The following is a 24,372-nucleotide window of genomic DNA, read 5'->3' on the forward strand; positions in this document are numbered from 1 at the left end:
ATCCAAAAGTTGCATTTCTTGCATCGATTTAATTATAAATTTGGTTACTTTGTTCTTTCTGTTAATTTTTTTCCCAGTTTTATCCATGTTTGAATCCAAATAAAGGTTGAAATCCCCTCCTATTAGTATGTTTCCTTGCATGTCTGCTATCTTCAAAAAAGTATCTTGCATAAATTTTTGATCTTCTTCGTTAGGTGAATATACACGTTAGGTGAATATACATTGAGTAAATTCCAATACTCCGAATATATCTGACATTTTATCATTACATATCTCCCTGCTGGATCTATTATTTTCTCTTCTATTTTAATTGGTACATTTTTACTGATTAATATAGCTACTCCTCTAGCTTTTGAATATATGACGCTGCTGTTACATGTCCTATCCAATCTCTCTTTAATTTCTTGTGCTCCATTTCAGTTAAGTGTGTTTCTTGCATGAATGCTATATCAATTTTTTCTTTTTTCAGTAAATTTAGCAGTTTCTTCCTTTTGATTTGGTTATGTATTCCGTTAATATTTAAAGTCATATAGTTCAACATAGCCATTTCATACTTTGTTTATCTTTCCTTTCCGTTTCCTCATCATCTCCTTTCCTTCTTATCCATTTCTGCTTTCTTGTTTTGAACACTTTGTAAGACAACATTTCTAAAACATCAAACATTTCCCTTATTCTCCTATCTAAAATTTCTTTAACCCCACTATCCCCTCCCCTTCCTGAGTAGCCCTTTATCCCTTGTCGGGCAATCACATCTCCCCTCTCCATTTGGATTTGCGAATTCACTCGCAAGCGTCAACTGATTTCGCAGTGACCGTAACTCCTCCCCACCCAGCCCCCCCAGAAAAGATTTTAATTTTCATATGTAACAAAGGTGACTCTCTTAATTCCCTCCTTACTTCCTCTCTTCCCTTTACCCATATACACACATACATATAGTTCGTGGTCATTTTTGCTCTCGTTACATGTCTTCATCTCTCTGTCTGTTTTGTAGTTGTTCTGCAAATTTTCGTGCTTCCTCCGGATCCGAGAATAGTCTGTTTTGCTGCCCTGGAATAACTATTTTAAGTACCGCTGGGTACTTTAGCATAAATTTATATCCTTTTTTCCATAAGATCGCTTTTGCTGTATTAAACTCCTTTCTCTTCTTCAGGAGTTCAAAACTTATGTGTGGATAGAAAAAAATTTTCTGACCTTTGTATTCCAGTGGCTTTTTGTCTTCTCTTATTTTCTTCATTGCTTTCTCCAATATATTTTCTCTTGTTGTATATCTTAGGAATTTTACTAAAATGGATCTAGGTTTTTGTTGTGGCTGTGGTTTAGGGGCTAATGTTCTATGTGCCCTTTCTATTTCCATTTCTTCCTGTAATTCTGGTCTTCCTCAGACCCTGGGGATCCAATCTTTTATAAATTCTCTCATATTCTTACCTTCTTCATCTTCCTTAAGGCCCACTATCTTTATATTATTTCTTCTATTATATTTTCCATTATATCTATCTTCTGAGCTAATAGCTCTTGTGTCTCTTTAACTTTTTTATTAGATTCTTCTAATTGCTTTTTTAAGTCCTCTACTTCCATTTCTACGGCTGTTTCTCGTTCTTCCACCTTGTCCACTCTTTTTCCTATATCTGACATGACCATCTCTAATCTATTCATTTTTTCTTCTGTACTTTTAATTCTTCTTTTTATTTCACTAAATTCTTGTGATTGCCATTCTTTTACTGATTCCATATATTCTTTAAAAAAATATATATCCATTGTCTTGCCCTTCCCTTCTTCTTCCATTTCTCTATGTTCTTCTTCTTCCTCTGGGTTGGTCATCTGTTGTTTCCTTAATTTCTTTTTACTCTCTTCTTTCTTGTTCTCGTTGTTTTCTATGTTCTCTTTTTGTTGTCGTGTTGTAGCTGTCATTCTCAGCTGTGGAGATCGACTCCTCAGCTGTTCCCCCCTTCCGTCAGTGTTTTTTTCATGCGCGGTTGCGCACTTTTGCTTGGCTCCGCAAGCCATCTTTGTAGTCCCAACTGACCTGAGGGAGCGGGCTTCTCTCTCCGCGGCGGGCCTCCTCGGACAGGTAAGGCGTTCACCTTCTTCTTCCGATGTCTTTTCTTCTTCTCTTCTTCCCATTGCTTTCGACTTTTCTTTCTTCGCTGCCATTTTCTTCCCACCTTTAGTTTCACTTTATTTTAATTTTTATGTTTGTGCCTTTGTGTTTTCTGTGTTTTTTTTTAAACTTTTTCAGAGAGGGCTGGAGTTCCCCGACCGGCCACTACTCCATCACGTGACTCCTCCCTCATCAATGATGTTGAGGAAATATTCAATGCGGTCAGAGAAGGGTAGGGGTCCTTTGAAATCAATGCCCAGAGGTAGGTTGCCTTTATCAGGTGCAGTTGCACTCCACATAGACTTGGCAGTTTCTGGTCATAGTCCTGATCTCCTCAATGGAGTAAAGCAGATTGCTGGCTTTGATAAAGTGGAAGAATCTGGTGACCCCAGGGTAGCAGAGGCAATTGTGGAGGACTTGCAATTAGTCTATTGGGGCACTGGCATATGTTCCGCAGGATAGAGCATCTGGGGGCATATTGAGTTTCCCGGGATGGTACAAGATATCATAATTGTAGGTGGAAAGTTCAATTCTCCACCTCAATATCTTGTCATTTTTGATTTTACCTTGCTGTTGATTGTTGAACATGAAAGCAACTACACATTGGTCAGTCAGCAAGGTAAATTGTTTGCTGGCGAAGTAGTGTCTCCAGTGCCATACCACCTCGACAATGGATTGGGCCTCCTTCTCGACAGAGGAGTGTTGAATTTTGGGTCCCTGGAGGATGAGGGAAAAGAAACAAGGGTGACAGCCAGAGCGAAGTCAGATGCATCATTCTCCACCTGAAACGGGGTGGATTCATCCACAGCATGCATCATGGCCTTGGCAATGTCAGCCTTGACGCGACTGAAGGTTGCACGGGCCTCTGATGTCTGGGGAAAGGAGGTGGATTTAACGAGGGGGCTGGCCTTGTCTGCTTATTTGGGGAATTTTTGGAGGTTGGTGTCATGATCCTGCAGGTCATGGCTGCAAATGGTGACATTGTCTAGATACAGAAATGTGGCCTGCAACTCATACTGGTCCACTATTTGGACCATCTTCCACTGGAAGACTGAGACCCCGTTGGTGATGCCGAAGAGAACCCTCAAGAAATGGTAGAGGTAGCCATCTACCTCAAAAATCAGTATATTAGTGGTCCTCTGGGCAGATGGGGAGCAGGTGGTATGTTGACTTTAGATCAATGCTGGAGAATACCCGATATTGGCAATTTGGTTTGCCATATCGGATATGCGGGGAAGAGGGCATGCGTCCAGCTGCATAAATCTGTTAATGGTCTGACTGTAGTTAATGATCATTCCGTTTTTCTCTCCATTCTTCACCACCACCACTTGGGCTCTCCAGGGGCTGGTTCTGGATTCAATGATCCTCTCATTGAATAGCCACTGGACCTCCGACTGAATAAAGGCCCTCTCCCTGGCACTGTTCTGCCTACTTTTGATGGCAACAGGTTTACAGATGGGAGTGAGGTTGAAGAACAACAGTGGAGGGTGATCTCGAGAGTTGAGAGCCCGCAGGTTGTGCACAGAGGGCAATCTTTGGGTTGCTGACCATAACCAGAGGGGAAAGAGGCTGGTTGGGGGGGGGGAAGGTTTGCTGGTGGAGCACAGTGGGCGTTTTTAATTTTAAAACTGATGATTACAGTCAGTGGGCGAGGATTGGGCCCATTGTACTCCATCGTCACACTTTTAAGGTGGCATTGAAAGTCCAAAGTCCAGCCCCAGTAGCATGGCAGCGCAGAGCTGAGGCATCACCAAGATTAGTCTGTGCCCCGCATGGTCAGTCTCTGCACAGTAGCCACAGATATCAGCCGTATGGGACTTAGAGGCCAAAGAGACTTTATGGCTTACTGGCCTTACCACGAGTGAGTAACACTGTACCATGTAGGGTAGGATGAAGCTCTCCATGCTCCCACTATTGAACAGGAAGCTTGTCACATGGCCGTTTACCTTGATGTCCATTATCATTCTGGCAAGTTGGTGCGAGTTACCTTGATCCAGTGTGTTGGAGGCCAGTGTAGAATCGCTGTCTGTAGATGCCGTGGAGTGTTCGGGTGTGACGTCTCAAGATGGCGACATCCAAGATGGTGACCACCACAGTTCACACACAGCACTGCTGGATTTCAGAGATGGCAGCATCCAAGATGGTGGCCCCCATGCAGTGCTGCTGGGTTGGGATGACTTGCACACTTTTGTGTAATGTCCTTTCTTCCCACAGTTAGAGCAAATCGGGTTTCCTCGAGTGCTTGTTCAGGCCACAGAAATAGCACTTCGGGTGCTTGTGGAGTACAGAGGCTGTGGTTGGGTCGCTGGTGAGACGTGGCAGTAGAGTGTTGGGTGCTCTCAGAGTACAGAGGCCATGGTCAGATCATTGGCAGGACGTGGTGGAGGCAGCATTCTGCAGGATTGCATTCCTCCCATGTCCCGAGATGGCGGCGCCCAGGGCGACAATGAGGCTGCAGTGTTGTTAGCCAAGTAGACTTCCATATTCTGGAGGGCCACCTCTAGCATGCCTGCCAGTTCAACAGCCCTCTTCAAGTTGAGCTCACCTTGCTCCAACAGTCTCTGCTGGATGTAGTTGGATCTAATGTCTACAACATAAGCGACTCTGATCAGGTCCTCTGTATTCACCTCAGCCATCATGGCCTTGCAGTCACAGGCCCATCTGAGAGCTCACAGGGCCCGGAGGTACTCAGCACTCGATTCCCCGTGTCGCTGTTTTTAGGTAGCCAGGAGGTGTCTTGTGTAGACCTCGTTTACCTTCCGCAGGTACTGGCCTTTCAAGATGTCCATTGCCTCTTGGTACAACTCAACGTTCCTGATCATTGAATATACCAAGGGCCTGACCCAGGAAGGTAGTACCAGCAGCTTATCATTTTCTGATCAAATGATGGTAGATGCCTGCAGGAACATTTCGAAGCAATGCAATGCAGCTGCTGTGGAAGCACCAAGTCTTTGTTCTTGATGATTTCAGGGACATTGACACAAATTGAGCACAAGGAAAAAGGCAGGTCAGACCAAGGCTGGGTATATCAGCACATTGAACAATTCTGATAAAAAAATGAGTATTGAATATTTACTTGAAGTAAACATTAAACAGCAAGGGAATACACTCTTTGGTCCACGATGTCTTCATAAAACATGATGTCAAATGAGCGAATGGAAGCATATTTCTCCACTAGCAGGGAAATTGATGTTGCCCATGAGACTATTCAGGAATGAAAAATAATAATTTTATTGGTGGAGATAGGCTCAGCAATCTACTATAATTAGCTAGCAAACTAGCACTTCATAGGGCATTTGGTACCCTAAAAAAACTGGAGAATTATTTCAACCAGGTACAATCAGAAATTTGATATCTATAAATTTGACGCACACAACTAGAGATGGAAGAAATGAACTGTATAATCTAATTGTTACACATCTCAGTGCCACTATGTGATTTTGAGATGTTCCTAGAGTCAGTGTTGAGGTATTAATACGAGTATATGAGACTTGCAAGTGAACAAATAAAAGCAAAACTCTTCAATACGGAGGATTCCAGGATTGACAGGATGTGTAAAATTGCCACTTATATGAAAATTGCATCAACAAAAGTAATTGAGTTTTGTTTGACACAGGATGTAAGAGTGCATCCAGTATCTACAGAAGAACACAAGAAAAAAGAGGTCGGAAGAGGCTACCAACGTCCTTACAATCCTCAATCCTTTAAAAATGTATCCACTTCCACTAAATTTATCCAATGATCTGGTTCTAACCACCGAGGGGCAGGAAATCCTTCAGACTCACTACTCTCCAAGAAAAATATACTCACATCAGTTCCAAACGAATGCTCAACATTCTATAGCTATGCCTCCCCCCACCCCAATTTGTGACTATTCCACCAGTATCCACCCTGCCCCAATAACCACCCTATAAAGTCTCCATCCCCGAATCCCATAAAGTTGAATAAGATCACTCCTCATTCCTACAGACTCCAAGAAACACAAATCTGGCCTCTTCCAACAGGAAAACTCTCCCATCCCAGAAATGATCTCAGTAAATCCAACCCCCAGACTTCCCCAAATGCCACTACATACTGCTTCATGCAAGAAGGCTAAAACTATACACAGCATTTCAAGTACAGTACAGCATCCTGTACAACAGCAACAAGATTCCCACCCCACAACAGACGTCACCCACCCTCCCAATCACCCATTGGACTTGCCCACTAAATCCCATGATCCATGCACAAGATCACCTAGATTTACCTCACCTCTCTGCAGCCTCTATTCTCCTATTCAACAGTTCAACTTTTGATTCCTCTTACTGAAGTGCATGACCTCACATTTCTCCATTTGCCAAGTTTCTGTTCAATCACAATCTATATCCTGTTGCATAATCACAATGTTCTCATCACAACATCCCTCCTCTTCCACTTATTGTTATATAATCAGCAAGCTTGTAAGTTTTACATTTCATTCCCCCTGTAGTAATGATATACACTTTATTGGACTGGAATCACATGAAAGCATAAGATTTCTTTGGGAAATTCTGTCACAGCAGTTTTCAGAGAAACTATTCAGCTAAATCTTGTCAATTTAATTTTTTTCTTGTTTTAATTGCAGTAATTTGGCTATATGCCATCAGTCTCCAATGCTAAAAAGCAGAATGATTGCAGATAGCAATCAAGTCACCAACATTACAGCAGAAGGCATCTAATCATGGAGTAAATACACAAAAAAAAGAATGAAAACCATGAATTAAATATTATATATTATGGACAGTGACAGAAATAACTTCAACACAATTATGATAGTGAATGGCCAAAATCTTGTCACTACAGCTTAATTATGGGAAGAAAAAACACACATAAAAGTTTCAATTCCATTAAAGAACAGCCATACAGTATTGTGTCGGTACTCTCATGAAGCATTAAAGACACTAGGCACATTGTGTTCAGTACACCGCAATGATTGAAAGTTAAATTTCCAAGAATGTTGGTTAAGTACACACATTATTGGGCAGAGTTGCTTTGTAGATGGTTATAGCTTGTAACATTTCATGACAATCTTTCTGTGGAAATACTAATCAAAATATCAATAATAGCAAAAAAAAAACCTCAGCTGCATATGAAGAAAGAGAAACAGTTAACATTTTTGGTAAATAACCAAGCTACCATCAGTTAGCTTTGGTTTTCTCTGTTATCTCTGCATCTCTCTTCATAACTGCCATCTGATCTGTTGAGCTTTTCCAATATTTTCTGTTTCCAATGTGGATTTCCAGCATCTGTAACATTTTGATTTTAGAATTGAGAAAGCTTTTATAATAAAGGAGCTTCCATTCTGATAAAAAAAAAAGAGAACCTTAAACACTTGTTGGAACTGCTTGTTCAGGGGTGGGCAACCTTTTAATTTTTAATTTTGACATACAGCACAGTAACAGGCCATTTTAGCCCATGAGTCCATGCTGTTCAATGAACCTGAACATATTTGTGGGTTGAAATGGCCAGTTACCATGCTCTTTGTCAAAATTAAAAATTAAAAGGTTGTTGTCACTATATATTTACTATATCTCTTTACTCTAGCACAGAGAAAGAGCCCATGGGTTATTTGCTACTAAGACGAACCATTTATTCAGATGCCTATTTCAGACTATGGAAATACCCAGATATTAAAAACAGAAAATGCTGTCAATAATTTCCGTCCCTTCCTCTAAGAATGGGTTACATTTCACCTCCGGTCCTCTGTTATCACTTTCTTTTCTTTAAGTCCACCTCCATTTTGTCAGCATTTGTCAATACCGCATCTCTCAATGGCCTGCTACCTGGGAGGCGACCAATACACAAAATGATGGACGAACGTGATATCTCGCAAGGCTCGTGCAGACTAATGACCTTTCTCCCTGGCTAACTGCCCATGCAGCAGGAACACCGACTAATCCGCGGCAGGAATGCTGTGGCAGCCCCCAGAACAAGGCAAATATGATGTCCTTAAAGAGCTTTTAACCCAAATTTTTGGGCTATCATGGCACGAATGCACCGCCCAACTGTTGCGCGTGACAGTCTGGGGGACAGGATCTCATCTGTCTTCATGACATGCTGGCCTTGGCTGTGGAGCATAAGCTTTGCCTGCTTTTCGAGCAGGTTTTTCTGTAACATCTGCACAAGGATATCCAACTGCTGCTCGCCGACCCCAGTAGAGTCGCCGCTCGGGCAGACGTCCTCTGGAGAGCGAAAAGGGACAGCATCACTGTGGTGGAACAGGTCGCTAGGCTGCATACGCAGCGAACGCCAAAGCTGAAACAATCAATGGAAAGGCAAGTGGACTCCCCACCAACAGGTACTGTTTCTACCATCAGCGATGGGGTACGGAGGCCCGCTGATTCTGCCTCCACCCTGCACGTTTCAAGGAAATGCCGTGGTCAGCCGTCACTAGTACCTATAGCAGTTGGCAAACGAGACAGCATCCTCCATGTTAAGGAAGCCCTCTCCGGGTGGCATTTCCTGGTTGACACAGGTGCCAAGGTCAGTGTCCTTCCCCCTTCAGCCTGCGACACCAGGAATGGGAAACCGGGCTCAGCCTTGAGGGCGACGAACAGTAGCAGTACAAGGACCTTCGGCACCAGCACCATCCCACTCCACTTTGGCAACAGCCATTTCACAAAGACTTTTACAATGACATCAGTGGCACAACTGCTCCTGAAGGCAGACTTCCTCCAGGACAACTGTCTTGTAGTGGACCTCAGAAGGTGGTGTTTGGTGTGCATCAGAACTTTCCAGAATTTCTCCCTCGGTGAAGCCAAATTACTACTCCCCACCCCCTCTAGACTCTGTCACGGTGCCTGACGAATTCACACACATCCAGGGGGAATTCCCTTCCTTCATGACACCACAGTTTTCCTCAGCTGAGCCCAACCATGGGGTACAGCACCACATTCTGACAGAGGGCCCCCCTCTCCACACCAGGGCACGCTGCCTTCCCTCTTAGAAACTCAACTTCATGAAAGAGGAGTTTAAAAAGATGGAGAAGCTGGGGATAGTGTGGCGTATCGACAGTCCCTGGGCCTTCCCTCTGCACACGGCACCAAAGGCAGTAGGAGAGTGGAGGCCATGCGGAGACTACCGCCACTTCAGATATCCTGTACCACATGTACAGGATTTCACTGTGAGCCTACATGGGGCACGGATATTTTCGAAGGTCAACCTTATCCAGGCCTATCATCAGATCCCAGTCCACCCAATGACGTCCCCAATACCGCGATCTTCACCTCCTTTGGGCTGTTTGAGTTCCTGAGAATGCCCTTTGGGTTCAAAAATGCAGTCCAGACCTTCCAGAGGCGGATGGACGCAGTGGACTGTGTTCATTTATCTGGACAACATCCTGATAGCCAGTCACAATCCCAAAGAACATGCAGCCCACCTAAGTCAATTGTGCACCTGCCTGAGCAACTTTAGCCTCACAATCAACCTGGCCAAATGTCAGTTCAGGCTAGAGACAATAAACTTCCTAGGCCACAGAATCAACAAATATGGGGCGACACCTCTGCCTGAAAAGGTAAAGTCTGTCAGGCGCTTCACAAAACCCAACACAGTGTAGGGCCACCAGAAATTCGCCGGTATTATCAATTTTTATCAGTGTTTCATACTGGCAACAGCCTGCATCATGTGCCCCACTGTGGGCACTCATAGCAAGGAAGAAAAAAAGAGGTCACCTGGGACAGGGAAGCATCAAAGGCAGTTCAGAAGACAAAAGATGCTCTTGCCAAAGCTACGCTTCTGGTGCACGCCAGGACAGATGCGCTGACTGCCCTCACTGTAGACGCCTTCCCACACAGCGGTCGGGGGCATGCTCGAACAGTTGATTGAGGGACAGTGGCAGCCTCTGGCATTCTTTAGCAGACACCTCCAGCCTCCTAGACTTAAATACAGCACCTTCATCATGAACTCTTGGCACTGTACCTGGTGGTCCAGCACTTTGGTTAACTTTTGGAGGGGAGACAATTTAAGGTTTTCACAGACCACCAACCATTAATCTTCACTTTCAATGAAGTGTTGGACCCATGGTCAGCCAGTCAGCAAAGACCCCTGTCCCACATATCCAAATTTAACATGGACTTTGAACACATTGCCAGAAAAGCCAATGTAGTAGCCGACGCACTTTCATGACCAGTGATTCAGGCCATCCAGACCTGCCCCAGAGACTACACGGCCCTGGCTAAGGCACAGCAAACAGACCCCGAGATTCCCACGTTCAAGATGGTGGTCTCAGGGCTCAGGCTAGAAGACGTCACCATTGGCCTGGGTACCCAGATGTTCCTGTGTGATGTGTCCACCGGCAAACCCCACCCCATCATACTGGCATCCTGGAGATGGCAGGTGTTTGATGCAGTGCACAACCTGGCACACCCAGCCATCAGAACCACTGTCAAGATGGTAGCCAGCAGGATTGTCTTGCATGGCTTCCAAAAGCAGATGAACTAATGGGCCAAGACCCGCACCCCTGCCAGGCGTCAAAGGTGCAAACACACATCAAGGCACCCCCAAAACCTTCAAAACAGGATGATGAAGGTTCAGTCATGTCCACATTGACATCATAGGACAGCTGCCGGTCTCCCAGGAGGCAAGGTACCTTTTAACGATGGTCAACCGCTCCATAAGGAGGCCAGAAGTAGTTCCACTGGCAGAAACAAGAAACGAGACCTGCGTCAGTGACTCAATCAACACCTGGTGGCTAAAGTTTGGAGTCCCAGAGCATATGACTTCAATAGGGATGCACAATTCACCTCAGGGCAGCACTGGCCAACTTTCTGGGAACCCAACTCCACCACACAATGGCATATCACCCCCAGGCCAACAGGTTGGTGGAGAACCAAACTGGATTTATCAAAAAAAGACGCACAACAGACAATATTTGTAAATTTATTAACTTAATTCATGCAGTAGAAGGAAATAAAGCACCTGCAGTAGCAGTTGCTTTAGACGCAGAGAAGGCCTTCGACAGAGTAGAATGGAATTATTTGTTCAAAGTATTGCAAAAATTCAGTTTACCGGAGAAGTATATTAATTGGATTAAAGCATTATATAAGGGACCGTTAGCGAAAGTGACAGTAAATGGACATGTATCAAAGCAATTTAACTTAAGCAGGTCAACGCGGCAGGGATGCCCACTATCACCTTTATTGTTTGCGCTAGCTATAGAACCACTAGCAGAATTGATAAGAATAGATAATAATATAAAAGGAATAAAAATAAAAGACAGGGAATATAAAATCAGTCTATTTGCGGATGATGTTATAGTGTACTTAACAGAACCAGAACTATCAATAAAAGAATTATATAAGAAATTGAAGGAATATGGAGAAGTGTCGGGTTACAAGATAAACGTAAATAAAAGTGAAGCAATGCCTATGAATAATGCGGATTTCTCAAAATTTAAGAAGGAATCTCCATTCAGATGGCAAATGCAGGCAATAAGATACCTAGGTGTACAAATAAACAAAAATCTAGGCCAATTATATAAACTCAATTACAATCCACTAATGAAAAAATTACAGGACGATTTAGAGCATTGGAAAGATCTACCACTAACACTGATAGGAAGGATAAACTGTATTAAAATGAACATTTTTCCAAGGATATTATACTTATTTCAGGCATTGCCAATACAACTGACAGAAAAATTCTTCAAAGAGTTAAAGAAAATAATAAGGAAATTTTTATGGAGAGGGGGGAAACCGAGGATAGCACTAGATAAATTAACAGAATGGTATAAACAAGGAGGCTTACAATTGCCAAACTTTAAAAATTATTATAGAGCCACACAATTAAGATACCTACCAGATTTTTATCAAACAAGGGAAAAACCAGACTGGACGAGATTAGAATTAGATAAAATAGGGGAAAAGATACCTGAACACATATTATATAAATGGGATGAAAAATTGGTACAACATAGAACTTATCCAGTATTACATCATCTCCTCAATATTTGGAAGAAGATTCATGTAGAAAGGAATAAAACAAATTATCAATTACCAAAACTAATATTGACGCAAAATAAGCTACTCCCTTTTACAATAGATAACCTTTCCTTTAGAGAATGGGAAAAAAAAGGGATTAAAAGAATAGAAAATTGTTTTTCAGGAAGTAGATTCTTATCCTTTGAACAAATGAGAGATAAGTACAATATAACTGGAGATACAGCGCTGGCATATTACCAACTGAGATCCTACTTGAAGGATAAATTAGGAAGCAATTTGAGTTTACCAGAGGGAAGTAACCTTGAATATGTGATTACAGCTACAATGTTAATCAAAAGATTTATAACAAATATGTATATTAAACTGCAAGAAAAGGAGAATGAGGAAACAAATGGTAACACTAAACAAAAATGGGAACAAGATTTAAATTTAAAGATAAAAAAGGAAACATGGGAGAAATTATGTTCTGGAAAGATGAGAAATACAATAAATACGAGGCTACGTATGATACAATATAATTGGTTACACAGACTATACATTACACCGCAAAAGTTAAATAAATGGGACCCAACAGTATCTGATAGATGTTTTCGATGTAAAAAAGAAATGGGAACAACGATTCATGCAATCTGGACATGTGAGAGAGTAGAAAAATTTTGGGATGATCTCAATCAGATATTAAATAAAATAACAGAAAACAATATACCAAAGAATCCAGAGATCTTTCTCCTAAGTAACATAAAAAACAAAGAATTTGGAATTGATTTGGAGGATGCACAAAAAAGATTTGTTAAGATAGCCCTAGCCGTAGCAAAAAAATGTATTATGTCAACCTGGAAATTGGAAGATAATTTGAAAATACAACAATGGTATATAGAAATGAATAAATGTATTCCATTAGAAAAAATAACATATAGTTTAAGAAATAATATTGAAATATTCGAACAAGTATGGGAGCCTTACATTAAATACAATAGCGAAAACCTACCGGGGACAAACATTACCTAAGTTGATGGAAGGAGAAGGAAAGAAAAGAATGGACTCAGTAGAATTTCTGGTGTATTTTTGTTGAATGACAACATTGTCTGACTGGTTTAATGCAACCTAGATTGTATACCTAAAATGGATGAGGGGGGGGGGGGGTGGTTTGGGAGGAGGGAGGGTGGGGGGAGAAAAAGTCACTGTATATGTGTGAAAAAGAAAAAGTGTATATCATGGCTAATGTGATTTATGGTGTGAAAAATAAAAAAATTTTAAAAAAACAGGTTGGTGGAGCATTTCCATAGACACCTGAAGACAGCCCTGACAGCTCAGCTCAAGGGACCGCATTGCACAGATGAACTACCATGGGTCCTCCTGGGCATCAGCACAGCACCAAAGGAGGATTTCAATGCCTTAGTGGCAGAAATGATATATGGCGTACCCTTGGTCATACTGGGGGTGTTCTTGGCCGCTGCCAAGGACTAAGAAGAATCACCAGTGGCAACGTTGTAAAAGCTAAGAGAGTGACTAGGCACCCTAGCCCTAACACAGCTTTCATCACAGGGTCAACCAAAGACATTTATCCCAAGGATCTAAAGGCATGCAAATATGTCTTTGTGTGATGGGAGCACACCACACACCTCTACAATGACCCTATGAGGACCTACCAAGTGATCAGACACAACAGATCCACATGTGTGCTGGACATTGGTGGTAAGGAAGAGACATTTACTATCAACCATCCCAAACCAGCAGACATGGACACTAGCCAGCCGGGTACTATACAGGCCCCATGTCTGCCAAAATCAAACACCCAGATCGGCAGTTCTGGGGGGGGGGGGGAGGGATCATGTAGCGGCCAACTACCCAGGAGCAAGCTGATAAAATGGCGGATAAATGCAGCGATCTCGCAAGCCCTGCACAATCACCCGGCTAGAATGCTGACCAATCCACAGTCGGAATGCGTTGACGTCACTTCCGCCAGCGAAGGTGGGAAAACCAGGCCCAGCGGTGGGAAAATGGGCCTATATCAGCAGGAGCAGAGAGAATAAATTAGTCTTGACTATAACCACATTGAGTGTATGTTGTTCTTCCGCTCTCTGCTGTAGTGCCCGCTAAAATATGGCCTTTCAAGTATTTTACCACCTTTCCATAATTCCTTGATTGGGTCCCTCTTGTTATGATTGTAGTCTGCCACATAGCTGGTGGCTCTGATCAAAAATTCTAATTACACAATAACAAGGACTGTAACAAGGTAAACCATCCCCCATTATTTACCCAAACCTCTATGGAGACTTTGACTACACTGACTACAATGTCCACAGATTTTCTTTTCAGGATGCCAATCTTCAGTGTAACTATTTTCAAATACACCCATAACCACACCAAATTAGTTCAATAACTCACTTTCTCTCCCATTGCCTTGTGCCTTCTTCTCCTTCTAGACATGAACTGTCATACTTATCTGGTTCTTACTGTTAGAAATTAAAGTACCTTTAAAGAAATTGCTCGAGACAAAAATTGAGAACAAAGAACATTTATTACAACAACAATGCAAAGTTGGGTGCTTCCCCTTACCCTGGGAATACACACACATACTGGGGCTCACCCAACTTTTATACAGTCAATTTCAGTATCAGAGTGCCCTCCCCCTTACATTCTTCTGCCCCCTGGATGGGTTTGGCATAGGTAATCCTTCCTGCCTACGTGCAGTTTCAGTACACTTGGAGGACCAGGGGGTATCCTGTGGGTGTCCCATCATGTCATTGTCCTTATTCACACCTTCCTGATTCTCGGGGCTACAATCTCTTGGTATGCGGAGTTGACTCATTCTATCTAAGGTTGGCTAATTTCATATGTATAAATCTGTGTATGGTTAGCTAATTAGATATGTAGGACTTGGTACTTCTGTCCAGGGCTAGGAGACCTTTATCTGATCCAGACTACCTCAACTTCCTACATTCTATTGTACCTTACCATTCCTTTTCTTAGTCTTATGGTCTTGTCACAAAGACTAGAAGATTCTTATGTTAATCGTGCTGACTCTGCTTTCCTGCATCCTAACCCCCAAGCTTATCCTGTTTGTACTGGTTACAGCCATTAACTGATGAATTTTAGTTTCTTCCATGTTCATAATTTTAGATCAATTTTCCCATCTCTCACATTACTAATCTGGTGGAGAGACAGAATTACCTGCAATAGCTTCTCCATATACTCCAGTCTCTGGTGTTCATTGAGGTTCTATTCTTGGCCTCCACTTATCCTTCCTCATTATCATCATCTGAAAGCACAGTTCAACTTTTCCAACTTCTTCATTGACTCTGAAAAATTAGACTTGACTGATACCCACTTTGGGATGAAAAGAAATTTCTTCAATAATGGGAATTCCTGTTTTTGGACTACACAGGAAAATCTGTACATTGCAACAACAGAAAACTCGAATCCATTACCCACCAGCATCCTTCTCTCGGCCATCTGAGGCTAAACTTATTTTTGTAAAAACCATGAGTTGGAACAATGCCGCCGTTCTAGTTTCTGAGTAGTCAAGAATGGCCTGTGGTGACACAGTGGGGAAAGAAGGCCAGTGATTCACGTATCTCGCTAATCATTCCAATATGATTCTTAAAAGCAGTACTTAAGAGAGAAAGGTGGCCCGATATGGAAAACTTTAAGCGTCCATTTCCAAACGTTAACGTAAGAAACACTGTAAAGGACTATCAAGTTTTTGAGAGAGGATGTTCACTCCTGATGTCGTCAACAACTTTCCAAATGCCAACCGTGTTTCATTAGTTTCTGGAAATCTCCTGCGCCCAAATTGGGAGCCGAAGGGCACATTATCACGGATACTCCACTAATGAGTTTCACAGTTCAAGTACTTCGGCTCGTTGTGAAGGGGTGAAGGGCGCCCATTTTTCAGTTTATTTGTTAATGAATTTGATCATTCGGTGCAGCCTGCAACTGCATCACAAACCGGCGCCGGCGAGCGTGACGACCGGACGGCGCATGCGTGTTGCAGTCAATTGAAGATGGCGGCTGCTGCGGTGACGGTTGGTGCCGTCCGGAGTGCGCGAGCGCTGTCGCCCCGGTGATGAGGCGGATCGGGCACCGAGAGCGCGATTCTAAACGCAACTCGGACGGGCCTCTGGGGGTAAGTAGACAGACGGAGGAGTGTTCAGTCTGGGATCGATCGGTGGGAGGAAGGAAAGAAAGGTATTGGAAGACATGGAGGAAAGTGAAGAGGAGGGGGAGTGATCGGGAGGGGGCGGGACGGGGGGAGTGACGGGCAGAGGGAAGAGGCGGAGCAGCAAACGTGGGAGATGGAACAAGAGGGAGGAAGGGGGCTTAGAAGAGGGTACGAAAAGTGGAGGGGACGAGTTGGGGAGGAGGAGGAGAGGGAGAGTAGTGGGAGAGAGATGTCGATAGAAGAGAGGGGTCGATAAAAGAGAGGCATGAGAGAAGTGAGGGGAAGAGAGGGGACGGGGGAAGTGGGGAAAAGGGGACAGGGAAGTGGGGGAAGTGGGGAAAAGGGGACAGGGAAGTGGGGGAAGAGAAGGGACAGGGAAGAGAGGGGGACGGGGAAGTGAGGGGGAAAGGAGACAGGGAAGTGGGGGAGAGAGGGGACAGAGAAGAGAGGGGGACGGGGAAGTGAGGGAGAGAGGGGGACGGGGAAGTGAGGGGGAAAGGGGACGGGGAAGTGAGGGGGAAAGGGGACGGGGAAGTGAGGGGGAAAGGGGACGGGGAAGTGAGGGGGAAAGGGGACGGGGAAGTGAGGGGGAAAGGGGACGGGGAAGTGAGGGGGAAAGGGGACGGGGAAGTGAGGGGGAAAGGGGACGGGGAAGTGAGGGGGAAAGGGGACGGGGAAGTGAGGGGGAAAGGGGACGGGGAAGTGAGGGGGAAAGGGGACGGGGAAGTGAGGGGGAAAGGGGACGGGGAAGTGAGGGGGAAAGGGGACGGGGAAGTGAGGGGGAAAGGGGACGGGGAAGTGAGGGGGAAAGGGGACGGGGAAGTGAGGGGGAAAGGGGACGGGGAAGTGAGGGGGAAAGGGGACGGGGAAGTGAGGGGGAAAGGGGACGGGGAAGTGAGGGGGAAAGGGGACGGGGAAGTGAGGGGGAAAGGGGACGGGGAAGTGAGGGGGAAAGGGGACGGGGAAGTGAGGGGGAAAGGGGACGGGGAAGTGAGGGGGAAAGGGGACGGGGAAGTGAGGGGGAAAGGGGACGGGGAAGTGAGGGGGAAAGGGGACGGGGAAGTGAGGGGGAAAGGGGACGGGGAAGTGAGGGGGAAAGGGGACGGGGAAGTGAGGGGGAAAGGGGACGGGGAAGTGAGGGGGAAAGGGGACGGGGAAGTGAGGGGGAAAGGGGACGGGGACGTGGGGGGGACGGGGACGTGGGGGGGACGGGGACGTGGGGGGGACGGGGACGTGGGGGGGACGGGACGTGGGGGGGACGGGGACGTGGGGGGGACGGGGACGTGGGGGGGACGGGGACGTGGGGGAGAGAGGGGACGGGGACGTGGGGGAGAGAGGGGACGGGGACGTGGGGGAGAGAGGGGACGGGGACGTGGGGGAGAGAGGGGACGGGGACGTGGGGGAGAGAGGGGACGGGGACGTGGGGGAGAGAGGGGACGGGGACGTGGGGGAGAGAGGGGACGGGGACGTGGGGGAGAGAGGGGACGGGGACGTGGGGGAGAGAGGGGACGGGGACGGGGGGGAGAGAGGGGACGGGGACGGGGGGGAGAGAGGGGACGGGGACGGGGGGGAGAGAGGGGACGGGGACGGGGGGGAGAGAGGGGACGGGGACGGGGGGGAGAGAGGGGACGGGGACGGGGGGGAGAGAGGGGACGGGGACGGGGGGGAGAGAGGGGACGGGGACGGGGGGGAGAGAGGGGACGGGGACGGCGGGGAGAGAGGGGACGGGGACGGGGGGGAGAGAGGGGACGGGGACGGGGGGGAGAGAGGGGACGGGGACGGGGGGGAGAGAGGGGACGGGGACGGGGGGGAGAGAGGGGACGGGGACGGGGGGAGAGAGGGGACGGGGACGGGGGGGAGAGAGGGGACGGGGAAGGGGGGGAGAGAGGGGACGGGGAAGGGGGGGAGAGAGGGGACGGGGAAGGGGGGGAGAGAGGGGACGGGGAAGGGGGGGAGAGAGGGGACGGGGAAGGGGGGGAGAGAGGGGACGGGGAAGGGGGGGAGAGAGGGGACGGGGAAGGGGGGGAGAGAGGGGACGGGGAAGGGGGGGAGAGAGGGGACGGGGAAGGGGGGGAGAGAGGGGACGGGGAAGGGGGGGAGAGAGGGGACGGGGAAGGGGGGGAGAGAGGGGACGGGGAAGGGGGGGAGAGAGGGGACGGGGAAGGGGGGGAGAGAGGGGACGGGGAAGGGGGGGAGAGAGGGGACGGGGAAGGGGGGGAGAGAGGGGACGGGGAAGGGGGGGAGAGAGGGGACGGGGAAGGGGGGGAGAGAGGGGACGGGGAAGGGGGGGAGAGAGGGGACGGGGAAGGGGGGGAGAGAGGGGACGGGGAAGGGGGGGAGAGAGGGGACGGGGAAGGGGGGAGAGAGGGGACGGGGAAGGGGGGGAGAGAGGGGACGGGGAAGGGGGGGAGAGAGGGGACGGGGAAGGGGGGGAGAGAGGGGACGGGGAAGGGGGGGAGAGAGGGGACGGGGAAGGGGGGGAGAGAGGGGACGGGGAAGGGGGGGAGAGAGGGGACGGGGAAGGGGGGGAGAGAGGGGACGGGGAAGGGGGGGAGAGAGGGGACGGGGAAGGGGGGGAGAGAGGGGACGGGGAAGGGGGGGAGAGAGGGGACGGGGAAGGGGGGGAGAGAGGGGACGGGGAAGGGGGGGAGAGAGGGGACGGGGAAGGGGGGGAGAGAGGGGACGGGGAAGGGGGGGAGAGAGGGGACGGGGAAGGGGGGGAGAGAGGGGACGGGGAAGGGGGGGAGAGAGGGGACGGGGAAGGGGGGGAGAGAGGGGACGGGGAAGGGAGGGAGAGAGGGGACGGGGAAGGGGGGGAGAGAGGGGACGGGGAAGGGGGGGAGAGAGGGGACGGGGAAGGGGGGGAGAGAGGGGACGGGGAAGGGAGGGAGAGAGGGGACGGGGAAGGGAGGGAGAGAGGGGACGGGGAAGGGAGGGAGAGAGGGGACGGGGAAGGGAGGGAGAGAGGGGACGGGGAAGGGAGGGAGAGAGGGGACGGGGAAGGGAGGGAGAGAGGGGACGGGGAAGGGAGGGAGAGAGGGGACGGGGAAGGGAGGGAGAGAGGGGACGGGGAAGGGAGGGAGAGAGGGGACGGGGAAGGGAGGGAGAGAGGGGACGGGGAAGGGAGGGAGAGAGGGGACGGGGAAGGGAGGGAGAGAGGGGACGGGGAAGGGAGGGAGAGAGGGGACGGGGAAGGGAGGGAGAGAGGGGACGGGGAAGGGAGGGAGAGAGGGGACGGGGAAGGGAGGGAGAGAGGGGACGGGGAAGGGAGGGGGAAGTGGGGGAGAGAGGGGACGGGGAAGGGAGGGGGACGCGGGGGAGAGGGAGGGGACGGGGAAGGGAGGGGGACGCGGGGGGGAGGGAGGGGGACGCGGGGGGGGAGGGGGACGCGGGGGGGGAGGGAGGGGGACGCGGGGGGGGAGGGAGGGGGACGCGGGGGGGGAGGGAGGGGGACGCGGGGGGGGAGGGAGGGGGACGCGGGGGGGAGGGAGGGGGACGCGGGGGGGGAGGGAGGGGGACGCGGGGGGGGAGGGAGGGGGACGCGGGGGGGGAGGGAGGGGGACGCGGGGGGGAGGGAGGGGGACGCGGGGGAGGAGGGAGGGGGACGCGAGGGGGAGGGGGGAAGTGAGAGGGGGACATGAGGTGAGGGGTGGATGTGAGGGGGGGACGAGAGGGGGGAGAGGGATAGGAGGGGACGAGAGAAGAGAGGGGACGAGAGAAGAGAGGGGACGAGAGAAGAGAGGGGACGAGAGAAGAGAGGGGACGAGAGAAGAGAGGGGACGAGAGAAGAGAGGGGACGAGAGAAGAGAGGGGACGAGAGAAGAGAGGGGACGAGAGAAGAGAGGGGACGAGAGAAGAGAGGGGACGAGAGAAGAGAGGGGACGAGAGAAGAGAGGGGACGAGAGAAGAGAGGGGACGAGAGAAGAGAGGGGACGAGAGAAGAGAGGGGACGAGAGAAGAGAGGGGACGAGAGAAGAGAGGGGACGAGAGAAGAGAGGGGACGAGAGAAGAGAGGGGACGAGAGAAGAGAGGGGACGAGAGAAGAGAGGGGACGAGAGAAGAGAGGGGACGAGAGAAGAGAGGGGACGAGAGAAGAGAGGGGACGAGAGAAGAGAGGGGACGAGAGAAGAGAGGGGACGAGAGAAGAGAGGGGACGAGAGAAGAGAGGGGACGAGAGAAGAGAGGGGACGAGAGAAGAGAGGGGACGAGAGAAGAGAGGGGACGAGAGAAGAGAGGGGACGAGAGAAGAGAGGGGACGAGAGAAGAGAGGGGACGAGAGAAGAGAGGGGACGAGAGAAGAGAGGGGACGAGAGAAGAGAGGGGACGAGAGAAGAGAGGGGACGAGAGAAGAGAGGGGACGAGAGAAGAGAGGGGACGAGAGAAGAGAGGGGACGAGAGAAGAGAGGGGACGAGAGAAGAGAGGGGACGAGAGAAGAGAGGGGACGAGAGAAGAGAGGGGACGAGAGAAGAGAGGGGACGAGAGAAGAGAGGGGACGAGAGAAGAGAGGGGACGAGAGAAGAGAGGGGACGAGAGAAGAGAGGGGACGAGAGAAGAGAGGGGACGAGAGAAGAGAGGGGACGAGAGAAGAGAGGGGACGAGAGAAGAGAGGGGACGAGAGAAGAGAGGGGACGAGAGAAGAGAGGGGACGAGAGAAGAGAGGGGACGAGAGAAGAGAGGGGACGAGAGAAGAGAGGGGACGAGAGAAGAGAGGGGACGAGAGAAGAGAGGGGACGAGAGAAGAGAGGGGACGAGAGAAGAGAGGGGACGAGAGAAGAGAGGGGACGAGAGAAGAGAGGGGACGAGAGAAGAGAGGGGACGAGAGAAGAGAGGGGACGAGAGAAGAGAGGGGACGAGAGAAGAGAGGGGACGAGAGAAGAGAGGGGACGAGAGAAGAGAGGGGACGAGAGAAGAGAGGGGACGAGAGAAGAGAGGGGACGAGAGAAGAGAGGGGACGAGAGAAGAGAGGGGACGAGAGAATGAGAGGGGACGAGAGAATTGAGAGGGGACGAGAGAATTGAGAGGGGACGAGAGAATTGAGAGGGGACGAGAGAATTGAGAGGGGACGAGAGAATTGAGAGGGGACGAGAGAATTGAGAGGGGACGAGAGAATTGAGAGGGGACGAGAGAATTGAGAGGGGACGAGAGAATTGAGAGGGGACGAGAGAATTGAGAGGGGACGAGAGAATTGAGAGGGGACGAGAGAATTGAGAGGGGACGAGAGAATTGAGAGGGGACGAGAGAATTGAGAGGGGACGAGAGAATTGAGAGGGGACGAGAGAATTGAGAGGGGACGAGAGAATTGAGAGGGGACGAGAGAATTGAGAGGGGACGAGAGAATTGAGAGGGGACGAGAGAATTGAGAGGGGACGAGAGAATTGAGAGGGGACGAGAGAATTGAGAGGGGACGAGAGAATTGAGAGGGGACGAGAGAATTGAGAGGGGACGAGAGAATTGAGAGGGGACGAGAGAATTGAGAGGGGACGAGAGAATTGAGAGGGGACGAGAGAATTGAGAGGGGACGAGAGAATTGAGAGGGGACGAGAGAATTGAGAGGGGACGAGAGAATTGAGAGGGGACGAGAGAATTGAGAGGGGACGAGAGAATTGAGAGGGGACGAGAGAATTGAGAGGGGACGAGAGAATTGAGAGGGGACGAGAGAATTGAGAGGGGACGAGAGAATTGAGAGGGGACGAGAGAATTGAGAGGGGACGAGAGAATTGAGAGGGGACGAGAGAATTGAGAGGGGACGAGAGAATTGAGAGGGGACGAGAGAATTGAGAGGGGACGAGAGAATTGAGAGGGGACGAGAGAATTGAGAGGGGACGAGAGAATTGAGAGGGGACGAGAGAATTGAGAGGGGACGAGAGAATTGAGAGGGGACGAGAGAATTGAGAGGGGACGAGAGAATTGAGAGGGGACGAGAGAATTGAGAGGGGACGAGAGAATTGAGAGGGGACGAGAGAATTGAGAGGGGACGAGAGAATTGAGAGGGGACGAGAGAATTGAGAGGGGACGAGAGAATTGAGAGGGGACGAGAGAATTGAGAGGGGACGAGAGAATTGAGAGGGGACGAGAGAATTGAGAGGGGACGAGAGAATTGAGAGGGGACGAGAGAATTGAGAGGGGACGAGAGAATTGAGAGGGGACGAGAGAAGAGAGGGGACGAGAGAATTGAGAGGGGACGAGAGAATTGAGAGGGGACGAGAGAATTGAGAGGGGACGAGAGAATTGAGAGGGGACGAGAGAAGAGAGGGGACGAGAGAATTGAGAGGGGACGAGAGAAGAGAGGGGACGAGAGAATTGAGAGGGGACGAGAGAATTGAGAGGGGACGAGAGAAGAGAGGGGACGAGAGAAGAGAGGGGACGAGAGAATTGAGAGGGGACGAGAGAATTGAGAGGGGACGAGAGAATTGAGAGGGGACGAGAGAATTGAGAGGGGACGAGAGAATTGAGAGGGGTTGGGGAGGGTGGACGAGAGAAGAGGGGGAAGAGACGGGATGAGAGAGGGGAGGAGGGGATGAGATGAGAGATGGGGTGGAATGTGGAGAGAAGGGAGAGAGGAGAAAGGGGACGAAAGGAGAGAGGGGTGGAATGTGGAGAGAAGGGAAAGAGGTGAGGGGGAGATGAGAAAACGGGGAGAAAGGGGAAGAGAAAACAGGGAGGAGGGGGAGAATGGTTGAGAAAATAAAGGGCAGGAGGGGAAAGAGGGAATGAGAAAAGGGAGGGGGGACGAGAGGGGGGAGAGGGGATGAGAGAAGTGAGGGGGGGAGAGAGGAGACTGGAGAAGATAGAGGGGGTAGGAGGGGGAGAGAGGGGACCGGAGAAGATAGAGGGGGTAGGAGGGGGAGAGAGGGGACCGGAGAAGATAGAGGGGGAGAGAGGGGACCGGAGAAGATAGAGGGGGAGAGAGGGGACCAGAGAAGATAGAGGGGGAGAGAGGGGACCGGAGAAGATAGAGGGGGAGAGAGGGGACCGGAGAAGATAGAGGGGGTGGGAGGGGACCGGAGAAGATGGGGTAGGAGGGGGGAGAGAGGGGACCGGAGAAGATAGAGGGGGGGAGAGGGGACCGCAGATGATAGAGGGGGGGAGAGGGGACCGGAGAAGATAGAGGGGGTAGTAGGGGGAGAGAGAGGACCGGAGAAGATAGAGGGGGAGAGAGGGGACCGGAGAAGATAGAGGGGAGAGAGGGGACTGGAGAAGATAGAGGGGGTAGGAGGGGGAGAGAGGGGACCAGAGAAGATAGAGGGGGTAGGAGGGGGAGAGAGGGGACTGGAGAAGGTAGAGGGTGTAGGAGGGGGAGAGAGGGGACCGGAGAAGATAGAGGGGGTAGGAGGGGGAGAGAGGGGACCGGAGAAGATAGAGGGGGAGAGAGGGGACCGGAGAAGATAGAGGGGGTAGGTGGGGGAGAGAGGGAATGATGAGAAGAGAGGGGGAGGAGGGAGAAAGGAAACAAGAGAAGAGAGAGGGGAGGAGGGGCTAGAGTGGTGGAGGAGTGGAAAGAGAGGAGGGGGGATTCAGGGAGAGAGAGGAGGGGAGAGGGAGTAGGAGGTGAGAAGGAGAAGGGAGAGGGGAGAAAGGAGGGTGATCAGTGGAGAGGGGAGGGGAGAGCGAGTGGGGGAAGGGAGGGAGAGAGGGGTCAGGGAGGAGAAAGGGGATAAGAGAGGGAAGCGAGGAGGGGGAGGAGTAGAGTGAGAGGGGAAGAAAGGGGGCAGAGAAGGGGAGGGGGAGTTAATCATTGAAGGGAGCAGGGAGTAGGAGAGATGGGGTGGAGAGAGTGGTTGGGGGTTTGGATGGAGGGGGTTTGGATGGAGGGGGTTTGGATGGAGGGGGTTTGGATGGAGGGGGTTTGGATGGAGGGGGTTTGGATGGAGGGGGTTTGGATGGAGGGGGTTTGGATGGAGGGGACCGGAGAAGGGAGGGGATGGTTGGAGGTGGAAGGAGGGAGAGGGGAGGGGTAGTGGGGTTTGGAGTGGGGAGGAGAGGGCCAATGGGAAGAGAGGGCCAATGGGAGGAGAGAGGGGAGGGGTGAGAGGGTTTGGAGGGGGTGAGGGGAGGAGCAGGAACGATGGAGGGGGTGAGGGGAGGAGCAGGAAGGATGAATGGGGAGAGTAGGTGGGCAAAAGGAGGAGGGGTGGGAGGGTGGAAAGTCAGA

At 50.0% G+C, this 24,372-nt stretch overlaps 2 protein-coding genes across 9 annotated transcripts in view; one reads left to right on the forward strand and one right to left on the reverse strand.

Moving 5' to 3' along the window:
* The window catches only part of LOC138738776 (RCC1 and BTB domain-containing protein 2-like), a 241,865-nt gene extending 225,870 nt beyond the window's left edge, over positions 1-15,995 (reverse strand). The window contains exon 1 of one of the 3 annotated variants that reach the window (XM_069889678.1): positions 15,490-15,995. The gene's annotated coding sequence lies outside the window, so the exon portion shown is untranslated. Of the gene's footprint in view, positions 1-6,349; positions 6,430-15,228 lie in introns of those variants that run through there. The other 2 variants (XM_069889676.1, XM_069889677.1) reach the window with 2 other exon arrangements.
* Positions 15,996-16,051: 56 nt separating this feature from the next.
* The window catches only part of fndc3a (fibronectin type III domain containing 3A), a 231,167-nt gene continuing 222,846 nt past the window's right edge, over positions 16,052-24,372 (forward strand). For 5 of the 6 annotated variants that reach the window (XM_069889664.1, XM_069889666.1, XM_069889667.1 and 2 more), the window contains exon 1: positions 16,052-16,183. The gene's annotated coding sequence lies outside the window, so the exon portion shown is untranslated. The other variant, XM_069889665.1, reaches the window with a different exon arrangement.

Source organism: Narcine bancroftii, chromosome 7 (genome assembly GCF_036971445.1).
Source record: "Narcine bancroftii isolate sNarBan1 chromosome 7, sNarBan1.hap1, whole genome shotgun sequence".
Lineage (NCBI taxonomy): Eukaryota > Metazoa > Chordata > Chondrichthyes > Torpediniformes > Narcinidae > Narcine > Narcine bancroftii.